General features: G+C 46.3%; 1 protein-coding gene across 1 annotated transcript in view; it reads right to left on the bottom strand.

Annotated features, from left to right (window-relative positions):
* The window catches only part of BATF (basic leucine zipper ATF-like transcription factor), an 80,964-nt gene that overhangs the window by 35,168 nt on the left and 20,577 nt on the right, over positions 1–25,219 (bottom strand). The gene's annotated exons all lie outside the window — the stretch shown is intronic.

Raw genomic sequence — 25,219 nt, 5'->3', positions numbered from 1 at the left:
ATGTCATATTGGGAGGTGACTTCAACATAGCATTGGAACCAGGCCTGGACAGATCTCACCCCCAGGCATTGCACTACACTCATACCCAACGTACATTATCGACTATTGTTGAGGAACACCACTACATCGATGCCTGGAGGCACTTACACCCCTCTCTCAAACAAGGTACACATCACTCTGCAGTGATTTCCACATGGGCGCGGATTGACTACGTGTTCCTATCGGATGGCCTCACGCCCTGGCTGGTTGTCACCCTACACCTTGCCAGGACATTCTCAAATCACTCGCCAGTCCTCCTAACACTACGCATACCCATTGATGCCTCCCCATATTTAAGTTGGCGCCTAAATCCCGCACACCTCACTGATTCTGCCTTCAAGGCAGAACTTGAACATGACATACAAGACTTCTTTGAGCGTAACATAGGGTCAGTGTCAAATCTCACGACGGTATGGGAGGCCTTTAAGGTTACGGTCAGAGGGTGGTGCATCGCTAAAGGTGGTGGAGTCCTCAAGTCACTGCGTGGTGAATTGCGCAATTTAGAAACTGAGCTCCGAGACCTTGAATGGGGCATGTCTCGCGACACGCGGGGGCATACTTCCAAAGCTCTACTCAGGGAAAAGCTGAATGAATATGCGGAAGTGGCGGAGAAGGAATGTAAGTTCCTAGGGAAACCGTACGCTGCGCGCATCTATGGCGAGGGAGATAGGCCTGGTAGGGCACTCGCCTCTGCTATCAGATCCCCGAGATATCACAATTATGTCGCGACCTTACTGGACGAACATCAGGCCCCGCAGAGGGACCTGGCAGAACAACTCCGCATTCTCACTAATCATTACTCCACACTATAAACCTCCCAAAGATCGACGCCTATTAATTTACAGTTGTATCTAGATGACACTGCTATTGCATGGATTGGCCCATCCCAGCAGAAATTTTTACATCATGTACTCGAGCTGGACGAAATAAAAGACGCTATCATGTCTATGAAGTCCGGCAAATCACCTGGATCTGATGGGTTGCCAATTGACTTTTATAAGGCCTATATTCATCTACTCGCTCCAATACTGAAACAAGTTTACTATTCGGCCCTTGAAGAGGGGACTTTGCCGACCACTATGCCTGAAGCCCTATGAGCATCCCTGTTGAAACCAGGCAAGCCTCCAGAACACTGCGACTCTAACAGACCTCTTTCATTACTAAATACTGATGTGAAAATATTGGCGAAAGTACTTGCGACTCGCCTTAACTTATTGATGGAGCGTCTGGTCTTGCCTGACCAAGCGGGATTTGTCCCAAATAGGGCGACGTCACACAACCTGCTCACCCTTCAGGCTGTACTGCAGGACATTAATCCTCGATGTGAGGGTGCCGCAGTTTTCCTAGACGCCACAAAGGCGTTCGATTCCCTCGAATGGGACTATCTTCTGACCCTTCTGGAACGGATGGGGAACCCCTTTAACTTTCTCGAAACGGCTCCCGCTCAGCCCCATTTGAGATCCATAGGGGTACCCGGCAGGGGTTCCCACTCTCCCCAGTTCTCTTCGCGATCGCCATCGAGCCCCTGGCGGCCAAACTGGCGGCCAAACTCCGGCAACATCACAATCACCGCTCTTTAATATACCCGGAACGCCAGCTGCTCATCGCATTATATGCTGATGACATGACCTTATATGTACATAAACCACAAGATAACCTTAACCCTCTGCTGCGCGAGATCACCAAATTCGGAGTCATATCGGGGATACAGATAAACTGGTCGAAGTCTGCTCTATTCCCCTTGACGGACAAGACCTTGCGCTTCCCTCTGGATTATCCCCTAATGTGGGAGACAGATGAAATAAAATACCTGGGCATCACAGTGACCACGGCTTATTTGGGGCGGCAAACAGGCCAGGATTAGTCTGAAGACACTCATGTTACCTTATCACCAAGGTGGATTTGATGTTCCAAATTTTCAACGATACTATGACTGTGCCCAGGGCCACTTTGTGGTGTACTGGCTACATCCTCCTCCCTTTATGGCTCACCTGGCGGTGGAGGACGGCTATATGAGGCCCGCCCAGCCATCGGGTTATTTATACGCTCCGGCTCGAGTTATAGACCGAGACCCTACCACGGTAGACTGTACGGTGCAAGCTTGGAAGCGCATAGCTGATAATATGGGGGTCAAGTTCCTATATTCGCCATGTATGCCTCTAGCGCATGATCCCAGGCTAAGTGTCTCCTGTGAGGAGATTGGCCGTAAAATGCTCACGAAACATGCGATCCATACATGGGGCGATCTATACCTCCAGGGGCAATTTCGCACGTCGGCTCAATTCTTTGGGGACAACACCCCCTCCGTAATGGACACGTTTCTTTATACTCGGCTGCGTCAGAATGTCAAGGCGGTCACACCCAGTTTTCCTGATGAGCCGGATACTATGGCACCCCTGCACGTCCTCCTACAAGCGGACACCACGAAACATGTAGTATCCATGCTATATAAACATGCGCAAGCTGCCCCATCTCCCCCGTCACTAAGAGCGCGATGTGACTGGGACAGGGATCTAGACGCACCATTGTCGGACGAGCAATGGGAAGAAAGCTGCTCGCATACCAACGCTGTGACAGGCAATACACGTGTCAGACTGGTTCATTTTAAATTTTTACACCGACTCTACTATACCCCTGCCAAACTGTTCCGCTTTGGACTCCGGAACAATGACAGATGTTTGCGATGCAGAAGCGAGGGTGCGGACTTCCTCCACCTGGCATGGATGTGCCCTGCCGTAGCGGCATATTGGGATGAGATATTTAAAGCATTGTCTGACATGATCGGGGTAGACACTGTACCTTGTCCTAGGATTGCCCTCCTGGGCCAGTCACATCCAGCGATAAAAGCACATAGGAAATTTTTTGCGCTAGGCCTCCTATTAGCTAAACGTCATGTTGCGTGTCGTTGGGGCCGGGGTCGAGCGCCTAAATTCAAGATATGGTTGAACACGATGTCTACTTGGCAGGAGCAACTGCACACATATGCCGAACTTCTACCACAAAAGTCGGGTCCTAAAGACCTATGGGGTCCCCTCACTACATATCTTCTTCGTGTACAGAACGAGGATACGTCAGAGGCAGGTGGTAACAGAGAGATAGGCTGAACTAGCCTGTTCCCATTACTCAGGCCTGAACCAGGATTCCGGTAGACGGGGACTAGTAGACTCCCTCCCCCCCCCTATGCATCATCTCACTTTAAGTCAGTCTGCATGATAGACCCTAGGGAGGATAGCTTGGGACACTGTTCTGTCCTAGACATTGCAGGAGATTAGAACACATGCTGTACCGACTACTGCTACCCAGTGGATGGCTTGAGTGCCGTTTGTCCCCATCACCAAATAGTTTATGCACCACACTAGAATGTTACATGTAGCGCAGTATCCAAAAATGTAATATACTGTTGTACTCACAGATCGGATCAAAGACTACCCCCCTCTCTCCTCCCATGTCAGCCAGAAAGGTTAATTGGGTGCAAAGTGCCATTACCTCAGATGCGGATCACTTTATGACATAGACAATGCTGCTTGCAGCTCAGCACCTCAAGATACTTCGTGCCACATACTAAGTATGATGGGAGTCATGGGAGGGAACAGTTTCTGTTGAATTTTTTTAGTTTGTTATAAAAGATAAAAAGAACCTCAAGTAGATACTGTTTGAATACACCTTGCTACCTTACTTGCTAGATAGTGCATCCATAAACGGCTTACATCGACTTTACATCGCGGCCGGCCCAATTGGGTTGTAGGCGACATGCTGTGTTTAAATAACTGCTGCTTCACCTTGCTAGATGTACATACACGCATGATTCTGACTGCGATAGCTGCCGGCCTGCGGACGCAGGTTGTAGGCATGTAGCTGTGTACTCTTTTGTCACTAATAAAGGTTTAAAAAAAAAAAAGTTTGATACAATGTGTGCCTGCCTTACTCAGCTAAGTCACAATGTAACCGAACCTTATTAACCATCAAATCTGACAGATGCTGTTATCCTTTTCAATTTTGGAAGTCTAATATTATTATTATTATTTTAACAGGAGACTCCTGAGACGGCACTATGTCTATCTGAAAATTTTCAAATTTGAATAACTGCAGTCTGGTAAAATTATACCGGAACCCCCAAAGTGAGGAATCACCAAAAGATCAAAATGCGAAATTGCACCAACTCAGATATTAAGCCCTGGAATGTGAATACAATTTTATAAAAAAAAGTTTTAAAAAGGTAGCGGAATTCCTAAAATAATAGGAATAGTTAGAATACTCAAGAAAAAAAAGCCCAGAAGGATTTCAAAATCCCACACTTCTGTTCACAAGGGCGAGGGGATGGGAGATGTGAAAGAAGTAGCAAGGGGCTGGATAAGGAGGGGGAAACAGTGGTTTCGGAGATGAGGAGAACAGAAAGAGACTCTGAAGTAAAGCAAGAGCAAGCAATAACGTTTGGAAAGTGCCCCCCAGAAAGAAAAAAACTGGTGAAAGCGTTGAGGAAGTAGAAGCAGAGAATAGGAGAGAAAGGTAATAGAAAATAATAAAGGTGGGTGTGGGGAGGATTGAATTCATGTGTATGGCTTTTACTTGCCAAGACGGAATGCTATATGAATTCTCCTGAAGAAGGCTTAAGGAAAAGTGCTGACTAATAATATATGTTCAATAGATGGAATCATTTATACATGTTATTAGATGCTTTTAATACATCTTAATCTAAGATGTCCTGACTCAGTGGATGGTTAGGTCTCACTTGCGTTGCAGCGTATGCGCTGCATCGCCTCGGCGAGAACTATTGTCGTTGCTTCTCTGTCAGGCTTCTCTGGAAGCGGGGTTGGTGTCTGCCCTGTCGGCATTAGGCCGCGCCCACCCAGACTGCTTATTTTGCGAGCCTTGATCGGGCTTTTCATAAGCATTCTCAGCATTTGTTGGTGTCCACCCTGTTCATTAGTGCCCCCCCACCTTGCTCACGCTTTTCGGGAAAGCATTTTTGGTGTTCGTTATCTGTATTTTTTTTGTGTATGCGTTTATTCTAAACCTTAATATTGGGCGTTTTCTGTGTTAAGTGGAAGAATGCTTAAGGAGTGGGTAAAATTGTTATTGAGGACATATTTAAGTAGGGTTTGGGGCATGAATATTTATGTTACTGATCCACAATATGAGTGGATTAATTTCTCAAAAATATAAACTAATTTCTTTTAAAAAATGAGTTGTGATTTCTCTGAAATATTCTGTCAGAGTCTTGTGGGTCTGGGATCAAATGTGAATATGTATACCCGAATATAAATATGGGCCAGTGAATAATGGGATGGTCTGATCTGCGTCACAAACTCTCCTAGATTTAGAATAATGTTACATAATTATTTTATCAAACCATTGATCCAATTACTGATAGCTTCCCATCTCAAACATTTTACAGATGAATGGAAGTAGCGTTAACATGTAACTATTATCACTTTATGACTGTTTTAAAAAACTCACTTTAACCACACTACAATGGCCTGCCCTTTTTAAGGGGCCCTGCAATAGTACTGCAACATATTTATTTAAAGATTTTAAAAACAAAGCTGCCCTCTTTATTACTGACTTTGCAACTAGCACAACTAATTCCACTAGATGGCCCAAGAACGGACTTGTCAGGTTTTCTCTTTCCCTACAGGACATGCTAGTAAACTTTGACACAAGTTCTCCTCCAATAAAGGTCCAGCTTCAGTTTGATGGCCCAGGCCCCACAAGCAGGGCCAGAATTAGAACTGTTGGCGCCCTGTGCGGCAATCATTTTTCGAACCCCAAAGCTCCCCTCCCTCCCCCATGCCATGGCCACCTCCTCGGATTCCCTCACAACCACCAGTCAAAAGTGACCCTCATCTCTCCATAGCCCCTCTCTCACATACATTTCATTGGTTGTAAAGCACTGGTAAAGGCTGGCTATACTGATAAGAATTTATATCTACCCAAATAAACCCTTTTTAGCAACATTAACAATAGATAATGAAAGCATGGGGGAAAAACCATGACATCCTATCCTATTTTATATAGTTAGCATGCAGCTCTTTGATGACAGTTCATAACAGTCACTGTTCCATGTTAGGGTTGTGTCTTATGAACTGCAGTAACAAAAGGATCTCTGTGAAAAAACCAGTAATCCACACAGCTAGCCACATAAAATACAGATTTGTGAACTGACGGCATGCGTTTTTTTGCAACAAGCATATTAAACCTATGCACTCCTTTATAGCAAGTCAAAACTGCCCCTAGACAAAACTCTGATCTCTCTGTCTAGCAGAAACATTACTATCTTGACATTTTTTTTTAAATGTTAAATCAAACTTCGCCTTGACAATCATGACAATTATTAGACAGCAGTTACACATCCACACCGTTAAACACATTTGATTATACAGTTCTGTCCTCCACAGTAGTACATTATGTTCTGGGTTTCAGTCACACAATTTCTCGTAGCTAATCCGACCCCTCTTCCTCTTCTACTTCGTCGTCTGAACTATCTGTACTAGATTCCGACAACGGTTCACATATTTCTCCTCAGAATATATTCCAGGCTGACCAGATTTTGTTCAATTCGCGCGGGTTACCCCTGGTTTCGTACACTGAGCGCTCTGTAATCATTGCCAGATTCATGTGCCTACACCATGTTGCGAATGTGGGCGGGTCTGCCGCACCCCATTTCTGCCCTATATCTCTTTTAGCTATCATGAGGCCTAGCGTGACCCACGTCTGCCCTAGGTGAGTAAGATCATTGGGGTCCCATATATTTGAGAGACATTTTCTCGGCTCTGGCAGAAGGGATACTTCCAACGTCTGTGATACAGTATGTAACACCTGTCTCCAATATTCTACTATAACCGGGCATTCCCACATAGTGTGGAAGAAGGCACCTTCCTCCCCGCACCCTCGAAGACAAAATGGATGCTGTGTCCTTTGCAACTTGTGTAGTATAGTTCTGGTGTAGTATATACGATGTAGGATTTTAAGCTGCACCAATCTCAGCTTGGCTGAAATTCCCACTTCCTTAGGTGACGCCAGCGCTTCTATCCATTCTGTATCGTCCATGTCCCCTATGTCTGCCGCCCACTTCGCCCTTAGTGTGGATGTAGGGTCTAGTAAGTTGTTGATTAGCTTGCGATACGTGAGTGATGTAGCGCGTTTTTGCATATAATCAGTAAGTAAACGGTCTTCTAGCGGGGATGCCTCCGGAACATCAGTGTCTGGTGGGAGTGCTGCTAACAATGCATGCCTAATGTGTATGTACCTATAGGTTTCGGTCGGGCCCAGTTCATATTGTTGTTGAAGCTGGGTGAACGGGATCACCGTCCCTTTATCCCACAAGTCCCCCACTGTGGAAATGCCAATACTATCCCACTGTGCAAACCCCTTACTGCGCCTCAAGAGTCCCAAAGCCCTGGTATCCCAGAGTGGGGTAAGTTTAGTTATAACCCCTTTCCAACCTAGTTTTGCTTGTGCTGTGTACCATAAAATGACCGTTTGTTTTGTGGGACCCTCCAGTTTCGATGTGATTCTCTTGTTATAGAGCGCGGCTAGTATGTTTTCTGTATCCAACTGTGCTCTATCCGCTGGGTCATCTTGGGGTGCGTGGATCCAGTGATTGAGGGTTTTAAGTTGTGTTGCCCTGTAATAGAGTTGTAGATTCGGTAGAGCTATCCCGCCGTCATACCAATCTCTATGTAGCTTGATTTGCGCTATACGTGCTGGGCGGTTGCCCCATAGAAGGGTCGAGACTTGAGCTGCTATTTGTTTGAAATACCTGAGTGGAACCGGGTAGGGCGCATTGTCAAGAGCGTAAAGAAATCTTGGCAATGCCATCATTTTATACAATGCTGCCCTCCCCAGAAGCGTCAGGGGCAGAGATGCCCAGTGTGTGACATCCCGCCTCAAACGCTCCAGAGGCGGAGCCAGATTCTTCGCAAAGAAGTCCGTCGCTTCCCTGGTAATGTGAATTCCTAAATACTTGAAGGAGTCCCTTGCTCGCACCAGCGGGCATTCAGCGTGTAATGAGGACTCCGGGCCTTTCAGAGTGTAGAGTACTGACTTGGACCAATTTATTGTGTACCCCGATACTCTCCCGAGTGTGTCGCAAATTGTAAGGAGTTCTGGTATACTGCGTTCTGGGTCTGTCAGGTATATTAACATGTCGTCCGCATAAAGCGAGAGACGGTCTTCCCATCCCTCCTTCCAGCTGATTCCTTTCAACAGCGGGGTTGCCCTAATTAACATTGCCAATGGTTCTAGTACCATTGCAAATAGCAACTGTGACAGGGGACACCCCTGGCGCGTCCCCCTTGCCAGTCGTATTTCACGAGATGTATGGCCGTTAGCAATAACTTGGGCCAACGGGTTTGCGTACAAGAGTCGTATCCAAGCTCTAAATTTAGGGCCGAAACCCATATGGGACAGGACAGCAAACAGATATTGCCATTCCACCATGTCAAACGCCATTTTTGAATCTAATGAAAGTATCACCGTTGGTCCTGATAATGTCGAAGCCCATGCTAACACCCCGTGCACGCGCCTAAGATTGAGGGCTGTGTTCCTATTAGGCATGAAATCTGACTGATCCGGGGGAATCAACTGTGGGCGGTGGGGCATTAATCGATTCGCCAATAGTTTCGCTAGTATTTTGGCTTCTGCGTTTAGCAGCGAGATTGGGCGGTAGGAGGTGCATTCTGTTGGGGGTTTACCGGGTTTTGGGATCACCACTATTGTAGCGAGTCGTTGATCCTTCGGGAGCTCTGTATTTTCTAAACTTTCGTTATACATTGCTAGCAGGGGTGTGCTTATCGTCTCAGTCATAAGCTTGTACCAATCTATGGGAATTCCGTTGGGGCCCAGGGCTTTTCCTGACTGGACCGAATGGATTGCTGCTTGGACCTCCTCAGTCGTTAGGTCTGCCTTCAGTTCTAAGGCTGCTGCAGGTGTAAGCGTCTGTATTTCTATGTGTCTGAGTGAGTCTATTGCAGCAGCCTCCGATATTTCCCGATTTGGAGTGTAGACTTCTCTGAACTATTCTGCCAGTGTGTGTACTATCTCTTCCGGATGTGTCAGGAGAGTACCCTCCCGTGTCCGCAGCTGTTGTATACCCCTGGATCTCGCCCCTCTTTTGTCCAACCAAGCCAGCATTTTACCTGCTTTGTCTCCCACATCGTATATTTTGTGTGCCGTTGCCGTGATGTTCTCGACAGTTCGGTTTTTGAGGTGGTCCCTATATTGTTGCTGACATACGCTCAGAGTGTGTGCCGTTTCTGGTGTGGGGTCTGCCATGTGTGCCGTGTCTGCTACCTGTAGGGCTAAACTCAGCTATCTCCCTCTGTCGTGCCCGCTTGTATCCAGTAATTGAGGCTATTGCTTGCCCCCTAAGGACTGTCTTATACGCTTCCCAGACTATTGACGGTGATTCTACTGTTTTTGTGTTTTCTTTAAAATAATGTGTGGTTGCGTTTTTGAGTTCCTTCTTAATTCTGGGAATTTTAAGATAGTTAGGGTAGATATGATATATCCTCTTATGAGATTTTTCCCGGCAAGAGTTAGTAGGACCGGGGAGTGATCCGAGATGCCCCAGGGCTTTATCTCCACCTCCTCGACGTTTTGCAGCCTAGTGCCCAAAATCAGGAAGTAATCTATTCGGGATAGACTATTGTGCACCGCGGAGTGATATGTGTACTGGCAATCTGCGGGGTGCCTGAGTCTCCAAACATCTACCAGCCCCATTGCCTCTAGGAAGCCCTGGATCCAGGAAGGCCCGGTCGTCCGAGGTTGAGCCGGGAACCTGTCTACGTTAGTGTCCACTATTGTATTGAAGTCTCCTCCTATAATAAGGTCTCCGTCTGGTAGGGATAGGATGAACTCGCCCAGTGCAGGCAGCGCCACTGGATGGAGCGCTGGTGGTATATAGACTGATATTATATTCAGGAGTTTGCCCTTCCATTGCTCCTGTATCGCCGCAAAACGACCCTGGTCATCTACCTTACTCTGTAAGATTATGAGTGGGGAGGTTTTCTTTACCAGAATACCCGTTCCCCTCGATCCCGAGGAGAATTTTGAGTGTGATGCCATTTTGTAGCCCCATCTGTCTAGAGCCTTGCATGCTTGCCCTGTGAGGTGTGTCTCTTGTAAGAGTACTAGTGTGGGCCCTGTCTTTTTAAGGACTGGAGTACCAGTCCCCTCTTTATTTTGTCACCTAATCCCCTTACATTCCATGTGACGATCCGTAGGGGTGCCACTGAGGTCTCTTGCGTTGTTACATTTGCGTTATTAAGCTGTGAGTCTAACGCCATGAGTGACTTGTTTAGGTAAGAGGAGTCGCCGTTGTGTCAAGACATTAATGTACCTGCCTATTACCCGGGTGCGTGATGTGTCTGTGCTGCCGCATTCTGCCCTAATTGCAAGGAACCAGAAACTAGTAACATCGCCCTCCCTCCCACCCCCCGTCTCAGTCTCTCTGCTGAACGGACTTGCAACTGCCCGCCTCCCCAACTTAGCAGTAAATATATCAACAGTAAATAGTCTACGAATTTTACCCCCCCGGGTCCCTCCCTCCCTCCCTGCCTCCCTGCCAAACGGACTCACAACCGCCCGCCACCCCAACTTAGCAGAGTGCTTCTTCCCATCACCAACCATGTTACTTGCTTGTCAGGGGTAAAGGGTCCAATGGGAGCAGTAGTCCTTCCTGCCCTCCAAGGCCCGCCTCAGTCCAGTGTCCCAAGCAGGTACGACCGTGAATGTCCATATGCATAATGAAAGTACCAGGAGACACATGTATGTTGGCGCTATTCGTGGTGTTCATCCTCCGCTACCAGTTCTGATGAGTGTTCCACCTCTGGGCATCTTGAGTCCTGGCTTCCTGAGAGTTCCTCTTCCTTGCGGCGGCGGTGCGTCCTGTTCCCACGCCTGGCGTTACTCACTGGTCTCCATCCTTCGAGCCAGTCATGTGCTGCTTCTGGGGTCTCAAAGAACCATGTTTTCCCGTCAGCTACTACCCTGAGCTTTGCGGGGAATAGCAAGGAGTAAGGCAGGTCCTGTGATCTCAACGCTTTTTTGACCTCCAGGAAACTTCGTCTACGCCGAGAGACTGCTGCTGTATAGTCCGGAACGAAGGTAATGGTGGAGTTTTGAATTCGTATTAGAGGTGAGATTCTCGCCGTTTGCAGGATTATATTCCTGTCTCTGAAGTTGAACAATCTGGCGAGTACTGGTCTCGGGGGTACACCCGGTTTGGGCCTGCCACCGGGAATCCTATGAGCTCTTTCCACCGAGAAGAAGCTGGAGAGTCCCTTGGGTTGCAGTCTCGTCTTCACTAGTTCTTCCACGTAGAGGTCCATTGCTTGTGAGCCTTCATTCTCTGGAATACCTAGAATGCGCGCGTTGTTGCGTCGCGAGCGTTCTTCTTGGTCGTCGAGTTTGTCTGCGAGTCGCTTGTTTTCCATCTCTAAGCGGGAGATGGCTGTCTGCAGTTCCGAAGTATCTACCACTAGCGATTTGGTGACTATTTCCACTTCCTTGACCCTGTCTGCCATCTTGTGAAAGTCTGCACGTAGTAGGGTGATGTCGGTGGAGATTGTTCCCATTGTGGTTTGGACGTTCGACAGGGCCTTCATAATGTCCTCAAGCGTGATCTTCTTCGGTCCCTCGCCGTCCGCCCCTTTGCCCGTGGATGTGCGCCCCTCCGGTTGTGGCTGGGAACCTTTATCGTCTACATATTTGTCTAGCTTGGCTTGCGTCATTTGGTTCCGTGCGCCCTTTCCCGCCATGAGCCAACGAAGGTGGACCGGGCAGGTTGCTATGTAGTGGTAGCCTCCCCCTCGCGTAATGATCTTAGGGTGTGCAGGGGTGGTACATTGACCCCTGCCCTTCAGGTAGTGGGGACAGGATGTGTGCACTCCCCTGTAGAAGAGGTCTCAGTGTGTACCAGTACGCCGTTTATGTCCGCCCTTAGCCGCCCACATGCACTGCCATCCAGTGCAACCCGCAGTCAGAGTGTCGCCTCTCGTGGGGAGGGGGGGGACCCGCAACTCTCCCACCGATTATTGAGCTCTCCGGCAGACGCAGAAGGTTTTGGGCCTCAGTGTCACTGGTGCTGGTGAGTATGGTAGTTTCCTGCAGTTTCGGGCTCCCGGTCACAGCTTTCTGAGCCTCCCTGCGCCTGTGTCCCGTTCCTCGTCTCCGCCCCTCCCCCACTGATTACTGCGAGGCCGTGTGGGGACAGCAGACCGCTCCTCCTCACCTGCGGTATGGGTGCAACACTAATTTTCAAAAACGGCACTCGCCGAAGGTCTCCGCAGGTCGGTCGGTATGGCGGCTCGACAGGGTGCAATCTCCGCTCAGTTTCAGTTTCTCTGGGTCCCTACGTATTCGCGTCAAATGCCTCGTGTCTGTGTGTGTGCGGCTCTGTTTTGGCCGCAGCGGCGTGTGTCCTACGGTGCCGGCCTGTTGCTCGCCGCTCTCTGCCGCACCCTCAGCTCGTCTCCGGGCCTCCGTCCACTTTACTCCCCGGTCTCAACTCCCGGGGTAGGCCGCCACTGGTCACGTACTGTTACTGCCGTTTCCCGGCTTCAATTTCGTTACCGATTTTTCCCGGTCGTCACCGCTTGGCTCCGGACCTCAGCTCAAGCCCCTGGAATCTTGAGAAATTGCGGATTAATGCTCGGATTAATGTGAAGGACTATTCTGTCCTCGGAGCCCTTCGGCTACGCGGCCATCTTGTTTGGCTGCTAGCCACGTCCCCTATCTTGACATTTTTAATGCTGCCTCAAAACTGTACGCACAAGGAATTCTGCTGAATTTGCTTTTAAATTGTAAGTTATTGCTAAACACAGCGCTCCCTGAGGTCAGGGAACCCTCCCCAGGTAAGCACCCAGTGCGGCTGCACCAGTCACACTGCCCCAAAGCCGGCCCTGCCCACAAGATTTCAAACATGTCTGGCTGCAAAGTACTCCATAGCAGGAACATTCTGTTACTGCCGTTTCCCGGCTTCAATTTCGTTACCGATTTTTCCCGGTCGTCACCGCTTGGCTCCGGACCTCAGCTCAAGCCCCTGGAGTCTTGAGAAATTGCGGATTAATGCTCGGATTAATGTGAAGGACTATTCTGTCCTCGGAGCCCTTCGGCTACGCGGCCATCTTGTTTGGCTGCTAGCCACGCCCCCTATCTTGACATTTTTAATGCTGCCTCAAAACTGTACGCACAAGGAATTCTGCTGAATTTGCTTTTAAATTGTAAGTTATTGCTAAACACAGCGCTCCCTGAGGTCAGGGAACCCTCCCCAGGTAAGCACCCAGTGCGGCTGCACCAGTCACACTGCCCCAAAGCCGGCCCTGCCCACAAGATTTCAAACATGTCTGGCTGCAAAGTACTCCATAGCAGGAACATTCTGAGTACACACTGCTTATGAAAAATTATGCTTGCCCCAGTCTCATCTCCTCTCCTAATTGAGCTTTATCGGCATTTAAACTAACATCTGTCACCTCCCATCATCTTGGGACCAGCGATACAAAAGGGGATGATGGACGGAGCGCTTGTGCCTCATGGGAACAGTCCAGCCCGAACTGCCAAGCCATGTCTTCCCTGGACCTGAAACAAGCATCCTGGGACCGGTTTTGGATTCATAATGTCTGAACTGGGGTGGCTGAGTGAACTAAAGAATGGTGATGGATTAAACCCAGATCAGTTGACTGGGGGTGAGTGTTTGATTTGTTCAAGCGCTCCATCCATCATCCCCTTTTGTATCGCTTTGTTCGCCCTAAGTGTGGCAGGGTATGCTCAGACGTGAGTCCCTTGCTCACTTGCCCACTGGATTCAAGATAGCCTGGCTGATGAGGATTATGAATCCGAAACCGGTCCCAGGATGCTTGTTTCCGGTCCAGGGAAGACATGGCTTGGCAGTTCGGGCTGGACTGTTCCCATGAGGCACAGGGTTAGACTAATTTGCATATGGCCATGTCTGAACTGGGGTGGCTGAGTGGGCTAAAGAATGGTGATGGATTAAACCCAGATCAGTTGACTGGGGGTGAGTGTTTGATTTGCTCAAACGCTCCGTCCATCATCCCCTTTTGTATCCCCCCCTTTTGTATCACATCATCTTGGGACCAGCCCAGGAGCTGACATGGTTCTCACAGCGGGGAGATAGGTTATCTCCTACTCTACAAATTGATGTACTACCAAACTCATCAAGTCAACCTTGTTTACTCCCTTATCTAGGTCTGGATTTTAAGAGCACCGCTGTCAAACAGACCTGCTGCTAACAGTATACATAAGAACTAGTTTTGGGTCTGCCCCTTTCAACCACTGGCCTTCTTTGACCTGCCTCTTTCAGCCACTGGCTTAGAAGTTTGACAATCACTGCTTGGCTCAGCCCTGAGGTGTATTCCTCTCTCAAATAATGCTATTGGCTCTTTCAGTATATTCTTCTTCCTCCACTTGAGTGCTTGCATTGACCTGAACGAGGGCCTACGTTATTACTATAGCTCTCTCTGTCCACTCGTGCCAGCTCCTTTCCTTGCATCTTGTTTTAATGTGCTAACACTGCAAATGTTAGCACATTAAACCCATACCTATTGGCTTTGTCACTACTTGTTATTAAAAACAGAGAACATACACATTAGCAGGACTATTGTTTTGAGTCGATTTCAGAGAGTCTCATTACATCCATATTTAAATAGCATTTGCAATGCAACAGGTTCTCGCATTTGCAAGAGTTTAAGCTATTGGCATTGTACATTTTGATAACTAACAGATAAATAAAAGGCAGTATCATTTACAATGCCAATAGCTCAAACTCTTGTAGATGCGAGACTTATTTCATTTGAAAGAAGTGGCAGCCTTTGCCCTGAGCTGCTTGGAAAGTGAAAGCGTGCATGACACGCTGAATGTTGCAGAAAAGCATGTTGTGCCTACAGTAGGAGAAACTCGTTAAAGAAAATAGTGCTTACAGACTAAATAAGACATACTGTGTAACCACAGAAGTAAAAGGGCCAGTCCTCGTGGGATGTTACAAATGAAGATAAGGAGGGACAAGCAAGCCTATTAACGAATCAGAAGCCAGCATATACAAAGGACAATGACACAAGCCAATTAAAAATATGGGCGGAGAGTGGGCGGAGCTTCAAGTTCATACTCTAATCCACCATGCCTCACAGAGCAGTGCATGCGCTGCCCAGGCTCGACCTAAACATTAAACTAATAAATGCAATTTTATTCAATATATCTATGTGTTGTTTTCTCATCTGACTGTCGTTCTAAGTCATGAATACTGGCAGTGCTGCCTTTAGTGTTCCTACCTGCGCTAGTCCTATTGCTACTAGTAATCCTACTACCTCTACTGGTACAACTGTTAATAATTTCCCAAATTGCTGGTATTATTGTAAGTATTAATGTACCAAGAACTGCTACAACGTATACAATGACCACTGGTAATATTAATTTATCTATAATTATTACTTAAACTGGTATCACTATGCGGGGTTGCACGTCTAGATGTAGTGCATTAAGTGTAACTGCTAAAACTAGTATTATACTGGACCTACTACTATTACAAAAAGACTACTTCTACTGTGGCATTACCGCTACTCTGTTAATAAAAAAAAGTTGATTCTGATACGTTTGTCTTTACTAGTACTACAAGCATTGGTCCTGCAACAAATGGACCTAACACTGCTGATAAATAAATACTGCTACATCTACTACTACTGTTCACGTCTTGTGCTACAACTACTATTGATACTACAAATACTACGTCTGTACCCCTATCTCAATACTCTTACAGAACTTATACTAGTGCTACGTACGTTTAGTGTCGCAACAACTGATGCTACTGTTAATGCCACTAAAACACAGTTTTTAACCACTTTATTTAAAGTTTTGAAACCTGTCAGGAGGGTGTTAAAGCAACCATCACAGATACACTGTACAAAACAAAAGCAACAGTACTATACAAGAGCATCGCAACAGCATCCGACATGCGTAATATCGACTTACAAAATTAGTCGACAATATTTATCTCTAAACATAGCCTATTTTTTCTGCTTGCCAATTCATGTGGGAACACCCACATGTAAAATGGCTGCCTTTGGTTAAAAAACATGACCAGCAATTCTCACTGTCCCAATTCTCAAAGGTAAGTTAAGTGGCAGTTTGGTACAGTTTGCCTGCAGCTGGAATGCACACAGACCCCTGTAGATTTCAGTACAGGGACCCTTCAGAGCCAGAATATCTTGCCATCATCCAGCAGTGCACCGAATCTACTCTTTCGTGTTAAAACGCTCTCTTCCTCTGCCATTCTTTCAGGGTTGTTCTCAATCCCCCTTCCCTTTATAGTCACAGTCCAGAGACTCTGAGATGAGTCAAGTCTAGGGATATTCAAGGTTCAAAGTGGCCACAGCGACGGTGCTGAAGGATGCCATGGGCTCTGGTGCAAGCAAGGAATATGGGCTCTTTGACTGATATTGAAGTAGTGAATAAAGCAATTTTCAGGGTTAAATGGGCCCCGGTGCAACTGCACCTGCTAAACCAATGGTAGCTATGCCCCAGCACTTAAGCGCAAGCCTTGCACAAGACAATATAGTCGAGTCTAGTGCAGCGGTTCTTAATCTGAGGTCTGCTGCCCACTGGGTTCCAAGATGCCTACCTTGATGGTCTGCGGCCATTTCGAAATTTAAATTATATTAGCAGATTAATAAAGTATACATAAGAAGCAAAATGTAAAGGTGAAATTTTCGAAACGCTCTGCAAAAGTGACAACATTTGAAAATCAAGGCTAAAAATGAAGTCGGTATCTTTAGCTTGATTTATGGGAGCCACAGAAGCACACCACAATATACAGAACAGGTTATGGTCAATAAGTGGCCTCCATTGAAGTGCTGACAAAACAAAGAATTCCTGGAGCAAAAAAGATGAAGTGATACCCTAGAGTCTAGCATATCGCTTCCTCTTTAGAATTAAAAACAGTATTTAGAAAAACACCAACCTTTCCATTACAATTAATATTTTGTTTTTACTGTATTTGGTTGTGAAACTATTATATTTGATAAATTGTGCATTTGACGTGTACTTGCTTCTGTATTTTTGTGCATTGTTGTGGGGTTCAAATCATAGAAATTGCTTATGCTGGGGTCCCCAAGCTCCAGTAATGACTCAGTGGGGTTCTACGTTTCCCAATAATGATTCAGTGGAAGTCCATAGAAGTCAAAAGGTAAAGAACTTTTGGTCTAGTGGGAACATTTCCAACTTTGAACACGTGTTGCTGGGTTCACATCCCACGTAGCCATTTGCATTGTATGATCATGGGCAAATCACTACTCTCAATTCAAAAACATAAATTCTCTGCTTTGTATCTTTCAACACCCTCATGCTGTGTAATGCTTCATTATATATACCACCTGGTAAGCCATTCTCTGTGCAATGCACAGGTCTTGCACCAGATTAGTTTGCTCACCCTTGAGCATAAGGGCTAAGCTCTGATGGAAGCTAGAAAATACACCAATAGAGTGAGATACCTGCCAACTCCACCCTCATGATCTCTCATTGGCTAGGAAGGCAACCAGCGGAAGCTATTGGTTGTTAGGGTTAGCAGGACTCAGGGTGTCCCCAATCAGGCTGCGCTGTGGATACGTTTATGGCTGCATGTGTGCGTAGGAAATGCCACGTCCAATCAAGCCCTACTAACAGAAGTAGGATGTTAGGATTAAATCCATAGACAATAAGTCTTCCACAGACTACCTCCTAAATTGGTACAATTGGCAAATATGCGTTTCTGTATTTACTGACCACTCGCTCAGAGCTGGAACAGCTTCACCTGTGGAGCAGCTGTACTTGTGAATGAATGCCATAGACAAGATGAGGCCTTTTTTCTCAAGCTGATTCTGTCCTGACCTACCTTCTCCCCACTGCCCATTTCAAGCTTTCCTCTTACACAGTCTGGTGAATTCTTCCAGCATTGAGTGATTCTCATTTAAGAGTTACATGCTCAGGAGCACTACAATCTTAGGAACAAACTCTGTTGGGGCTCCAAGACCTCTTTGTTTTGTTAATGATTTAATTGAGGAGCTCAGACTTCCCTATAATGGTTCTGTTCGTCAAACTGTCCATCAGAGTAAGGGAAGGCAGGAGAAGCTATTTTATGTTATTGTTACTGTTGGCACCACAAACTTGAGAAAAACTTTAGGAGAGGATCAACAACCCAATGACACAACAATTAGATAATTTGCTATATGAAGAGGTCTCGGAGACCTCACTTAGTTTGCTTCTTAGGTTACAGCAGTTCAAGTAGACGCTTAGGCAGTGCTTTAAATGGGCCGGTACTGTCCGGTACGGAGTGCCAGCACTTTTTTATTTTGAGGAGACTACCGGCACTTCTCAAGAGAAATGCAATACCTTTAATTGGAGAGTGCAGGCACTTCTCCGAAACAAGCAGGTACTCTGCTACAGAGTACCTGCACTTTTATTTTTCCATTTCAAGCACTGCGCTTAGGGAGAGCAGTGTGATTTCAGACAGGCATGTTCTGTCACTGCGTTGGACCTTAATTGTTTGCAGAAACATTCCGAACAGAAAAACGTACTTTAAATCACATGACTACGCACATGTATGTAGAATGTCAATTGAGGTGTAATAAGGGTAGATATAGACCTCTATCTGCTAACGTCAAAATATTAACAATAATTAAACAACTGAACACAAAGCACCGACCTTTTGTGTTAAACGGAAGAGAAAAAGTTGAAACCAATGCTTGAAATGGGAAAATAGAAGTGCAGGTACCCGGTTCCAGAGCACCTGCTTGCTTCTGTTAAGTGCTGGTACTCTCCAATTAAAAGCATTACGTCACTCTTGAGAAGTGCAGGTACTCTCCCTCTCAAAATAAAAAAGTGCCAGTACTCAGTACCGGACAGTACCAGGCCATTTAAAGCACTGGTTGGAACTCCACAATCTCTGAACTGCACAACATGTAGTGCTGGGCTCAGATCCCGGCTTCCCTTCTTAACAAAGCTATGTGATCAGTGGCACGGTGCTTACTCCACTATGTATCATTTTCTTAACCATCCCATTTGAGACCACATTGAAACAATTCAGTACAGGATGTGTAGTCTACATGAACCTCACACATGTATGGTTAATATAAAATAACCTTGCTGCACATTTATCCGGGATATATAAATAGAGTACATGAAAAACTGACATATTTTGGGTAACTAGTGGCAATAAAGGGCATGGGTTATTCTTGAATGTTTTAAAAAGTATTCATTTTAATAAATGTTGCTCATTGCACTAATATTATCCTATGTACTTGAGACACTGAGAAACTTTGAAAGTACCTTTTATTTTATTGGAAAGTTTTTATCATACTTTTTACGGCATTTGTTGCCTGATTTACATCTTCTGATGGCTCGGTTTGTGTTTTGGTTTTAAAAGTCAAGCCTGGCACCTTGCTCGGTCTCCACCAGGTTGTCTGTGAAAAGGTCCCTGCCCCGGCCGGACATCTAGTGTCTTCTCACCCCTTGCTCGCGACCCTTGTGAATGTTTCGTCCTAAATTCAGTGGCGGCCCGCTGATAAGGGCGGGATGATGCGCCGTGAACACGTGTAGGTTTCCTCACCCGCTCAACCGTCTGCTCTCGGTCTAACTGCGCACTCCTCAAATCTGATTTGGCGCCTTTCTGTTTCAGCCACTGAGAGACTTGGCAGCTGAGAAATACTGGCGGTCACCCACAACCACAGCCCCGCTGCTTGGCACTCGGAGCTGGCACGCTGCAGAAGCCCGGACGGGGGAGGGCACCGTAGAGCCGGTCCGAAGTGGTGAATAGAAACGCGGGGAGATGGCATTCGAAGACTAGTGCAGTGGGAGGGGCGTAGATATCACGGTGCATCAGGTACAGTAGCAGTGCTTAATTATTATTATTTTTTTTTTAAACTATGTGCCAGGGCTCTGGTCAGGAGGACACTAGAGCTTGCACCGCGCATTGCCCCTGACAGTGCAGCCAATCATAGTACAAAACACAATTAATAACCATCACAATCCTACAAGTGTGACACTGCAGACTATTTGAGCCCCCCCCCAAAGCTATAAGAATGGCTTGGCAGGAAGACAAAGTCATTTTTAATTTATATTGAATTAATAATTGACTGTCGTGGTCATCTCAGAGAGCACCACCTTGTGGCAGACTGCCAAAAGTGCCGGTGTTGACAATTAAGTACTGGTGCCAGCACCAACAACCACCAGCTCAAATTAAGCACTGTACAGTAGGCACCGGGGCTAAGGGGTGTGTTGGGCCATTGTTTTTACAACCAAACCAGCGTTAGGGGGGCTTTTTCCTTGCCTGTAGTAGGGTCCACTGCAACCCTGCTACCCCACTGGGCAGTGTAGAGCAAAACAGGCTAGAGCAATTAAAAGAGGCGTGGAGGCAGAAGGGGTTGGGGGTGGGGGCAAATCACAGTCCCAGTAAAAAGTTGGACAGCATGTTGGGGATGTTTGGCTCTTCCATAGCAGTCCCTGGTAGTTACAGGAACTACTTTGTGTGAAAGTACTTTTTGTGAAAGAGCAGAATGCCAACATTGATTGGCAGGGAAGTTGGCCAATGGTTGACGTGGGCGAACACCCCTTGCCCCATGCTGTATGCTGTAGTGGCTGGAACAGAAATGTGAAAGACACAATAAAAGACCAATGAATGAAGAAGGCTGGCTGTAATCCTTTTCGGGTAAGTCTATTAAATGTATAATTTTAGTAAAATCCAAAGATCTTGGTTAACACCAGAACTATCAATGACATCCAGATAGTTGGAGGTGGCAGTTGGAAAAGTAAATTGACAGATTAGGCCACCAGGCTGTGGTCCAGACAGATGTGGGAACCACCAAGAAATAGCACTTCTGTTTTTTCAAAATTCAGCTTAAGTGAATTAGCCAACATCCTGTCCACACCAGTTACCATTCAATATTGAAAACTAGCTGCATCATTAGTAGTGGTACCAGCGAGCTGCAGGAGGCACTAAGTATGGTTAGGGCCACTGGAATTATGCAATTCGGCAGCCGCTGCTTTTTATGCATAATTGGAACCAATGAGGTGAAATACTTGCCCAGAGAGTATTACCATGTGAAAAAAGTAACAAAAGAGTGAAATAATACTATTAACCGATGTGCAACATTATGCCGCACAATGTAATTTAGTAAAGCCATGCCGTACAATTTGGTGATCTTTTTCCGCATAATCCTAGTGGCCCTGAGTATCATGGACATAAACATAACAAGAGAAGCTAGAGTGTGCCATTAGACTTCACAGTGGGCTCACATGAGCGTTGCGGAGTGTGGGACTCAAGGCAGTAGTAGCAAGCAATATGTTCTGAGTTTGATTGTGCTATGACGTATGTAGAGGCCCTCCGCTGTAGGGCATGGTGGGTGCTCTGTTGCAGATTTTTCTCCACTGGATTTTAGTACAGAATAGATCTCAGTCAAGAGAACCACCTCGCAGGCATATACTGTGACATTTATAAAGAGCAGAGCACATGCCCAGTGTCAGTTACCACTCACCAACCAATGGAATATGGAATGTGGAAATAACTCGACAACCAAACCTACGTCTTCACTGGGCCCCAGGGGCCCATCTCGCCTGCTCTTCTGCTCTTTACATTGGGTTCAGTCTGGGTCAAGGGAGCCTGATGGACTAATCCCACAAGTGAGGAATAAGAAAGCATACTTCTCAAGTGAGAGGCCACCTTATAAACTGGATAATAGGAACAGCTGTTCTTTACAGTGCTTAGAAATGCAGTTTGAAGCGCTATTTAAAAACATGTTGTTAGTATCATAGTATTGTAATTTGTCCTTGCAAACTACCCATGAAGGTACCTGCCCGCCAACCACCTTGCTGAGGTCAGCACAAGATGAACAATGTGGTATGGGTTATAAAGCCCCTTGGTGGGGTGACAGGTGTAACTACTGGCCTCTTTGCTACAAAATAAAATACAGAAGTGGTTTAGCAAGACAGGCAGGGACCTTAATGCATTCAGGGAAAATGGGTATCTCACCCCATGATTCCATGAGTGAAAGATATAGTGAAACAGGTGTACTTGTAGACAGCACATTCAAACCAGTGGGTTTCAAGCACTACAGACAGGTAGCACATTTTTATTGTTAACCTAACTCAATGCACTCACTTATCGACCCCAGATGGATGATAGGTTGAATGTTCATGCTGGATTCGAGCCTGTGACCATGGGGTCAAATGTACTGGATGCATTTTTTCACGGAACCAACAGACCTGGCTAATAGCAAGCACCCATAACTGGGGTGCAGTGGGCTAGTCACACCCCAGTAACTAGAGCCACTGCACGTTGCACTACTGAATAGCCACGCCCTTGAAATACAGGCTGTCTGGGCTGATACTTACAGGGTGCACAAAAAGCTCACCAGCCCGGCTTGGTGACCAGTTTCATCAGGTAACTAAGAAACCCTTCAGGTAGACGGTGAAGGAATGCAGTGCTGAGCCGCTGGAGTGAGAACCCTGTTCTTCTCTGGTGAATGCAGAGATCTCCACGGAACTCACCGCAGCTCTGCGGGGGTGTGCAGTGCAGGTGGAATATGGATCCCTTGCACTAGCATCAGTGGTGCGCTCGTGCCTCTCCGCGCGATGTCTACGGGGATTCTTAAGAACTCCACGATGGGAAAGAGCAGAAGAGCAATGACATTCTGTGTCAGTATCAGTGGCGGCTGGTGACATTTGAAAGTGGTGAGGCGTAAAATTATAATCTTACTACACCGTAGCGTGCGAGCGCAGCGAGCGAGCCCGAACCCCCTAAGGAGGGTTCGGGGGGATTTCCCCCCGAGAAAATTTTGAAAAAAGCGTGGACAAATGGTGCATTTTCATGCAAATTTGAGAAAGCAGGAAGGGTAATAAAGCAATTGTGAAAGTGCAGTTCTTACATTAATAGATGTCATAACATAGGTAGCTGCTGATTCAGTATAACCACAGAGCTTCATACATAACACTCCAATTTTATCCTTGCAGTTTGCATGCAGCTCTTAGATGACGTTATTAGCTTGCAGTTGTATGTTAGGATTTTAACTTACAAACTGCAAGTAACAAAAGGATCTCTCTGACAAAAACAGTGACTCACTGACCTATTTACATAATGTGCATTTTGTGATATGCATCAAGTACATGTTCTTTGCAGCAGGCACATTAACCTTCTGTGCTACCTTTCCATGAGTCAAAACTTCCATTAGACAAAACTCTGATCTCTCTCTAGGAAAAACATTAACAATATCCTTGGTGCAACAACATCTTTAGGAACTTGATATGGGCTCTGATCTATGCTGCCTAGCCTTGGCTCTTCTTGTCAGCAATTAACCAGTGGGAGCCCGAGGTGCCTGAAGCCCTTAGCTGGTGACTGGGGCTCTTCTGAGGCATCCTTCATGCTTACGACTGCTTCTTCACCCTGCCTTCACTTGGAATCCTACATTAAGGCTTTTCCACTGAAAAAACAAGGACCAAACGTTTGGGGCAAAATGTATCTTTTCATTCCTTATTGGGCAACACCTCATGATTGCTTTCCCCCTGTTTTCAGTTTGCTCTCCCATGCCCTCCCACCTGCCCTCTGTCGTCATCTGGCTTCCCCAAAGGGGAATGGAAAGGTGGGGGGATTGAGCAGTGCTCAGTTAGCAACAACAATACTGTAAAAATAAGGACAATGTGCAACGTAAAGGTGTGAAACAAGAGGCGCAGCCTTACAAGTAGTGCTGTATAGAGCCTCCAGAGATAAGCCATTAGTGCACTGTATGTTGGTTCTGGAAAGGCAGGCCTAGAAGAAACAGCGGCAGCGGGTGCAGTAAGTTGGGGTGTGCAGGGGCAGTCGTTTGTGGATGTCCACAGTTGGCCATAGATCAGAAGGGGGCCGCCAGACCAGAACCATATATGTGGACAGGTGGGTTTTGGCCGCAATACCAGTCCTGGAGGAAGGCTTGGAGCGGCAGTGCTGCAGTGCTCGGAAAGGAGTGCCTCAAAATCTAGGGTTAAGACACACCAACTCAGGGAAGAAAGAAGTTCTGACAAGCCCAACAAATCTAGCAAGTACTACAGAGACAAAGAATCAAAAAACTTCACTGTCATCTGCAACAAATCTTAAGGCATATGTCGAAAGGCACACATTCTACAAATCTGAAATGTGTTTAGTTTCCTTTTTCGCTCCTTATTTCACTTTTCCCCTCATGGTTTGAAGCCTCCCTGCCTTCCCTGCCTCTCCCTCCCTGTCGCTTCATCGTCCTCTGTTTTTTTCTTCAAGTTTCTTTCTCTCCCTTTTTTCAGCTGTCTGTTTGTCTTGTGCTGTCTCTCTCTCTTTCCCTATTTCCCTATTCTCTCCTCATCTTATATTTCTCTTCTTTCTCTCCATCTTTTCTTCTGACTTTCACACTCCCCATTCATTTCTCCTGTTCTCTGGCTTTCTCGCCTTCTTTTCTCCTGCTTTTTCTTTTTTCTTGCTGTCACTAAATCTTTATCTCTGTCAAACTGTGTCTTTCCCAATTTAATCCCGAATTATGTCTCTCCACATCTTTGTATTGATTCTGTCTCTCCCTTTCTCTGCCTCTCTCCCTATCTGCCATTCCACTTTCTCTCTTCCTCTCTTTGCATGTCCTACTGCTCTCTCTGTTCCTGTCTGGGATTCACCCAGGCTATGAGTGCCTTTGTATTCTCTGCCTCAGTTTGGCTGTCTCAGAGTCCCTGTCTTATGTCTTCCTCTTTCTTTCAGTGTCTGTCTTGGTGTCACACTGGCTGTTAAAGTCTTTATCTTTTCCTCTCTCAGTCTTTCCCCATCTTTATCCGCCCTTCCCTTACTTTGACTCCCCCTCTCCTGTCTCTTTCTTTGTGTCTGAAAAAAGCTGTTACTGGGAAAATAAAGAAACATAAGTAAACATCTCGAAAGGAAACAGTATTCCTGTGATCCTTTTCTGTTCCTTCGCTAGGCTCAATGACACCTAGTAGTGGCCCCTAACTATCAGTGAGTATATTTTTATTATTCGTAAATCGCATATCTTAGTGAAGAAATGCTGTTTGATACACTATTCAGTCAATAGAAATTAAACTTGCACACTCACAGTGCTGACACATGCTACCTTTAAGACAGCAACTGCATCTTCCAATGTCTTATCGTAATGTAACCTCACACTAAGTACAACAGAAAGGATGCCACTGCACACTTAAT

This window comes from Lissotriton helveticus, chromosome 9, assembly GCF_964261635.1.
Source record: "Lissotriton helveticus chromosome 9, aLisHel1.1, whole genome shotgun sequence".
NCBI classification, from domain to species: Eukaryota; Metazoa; Chordata; class Amphibia; order Caudata; family Salamandridae; genus Lissotriton; species Lissotriton helveticus.
Note: the sequence above shows the minus strand (reverse complement) of the source record. Positions and strands in the feature narration are given on the sequence as shown.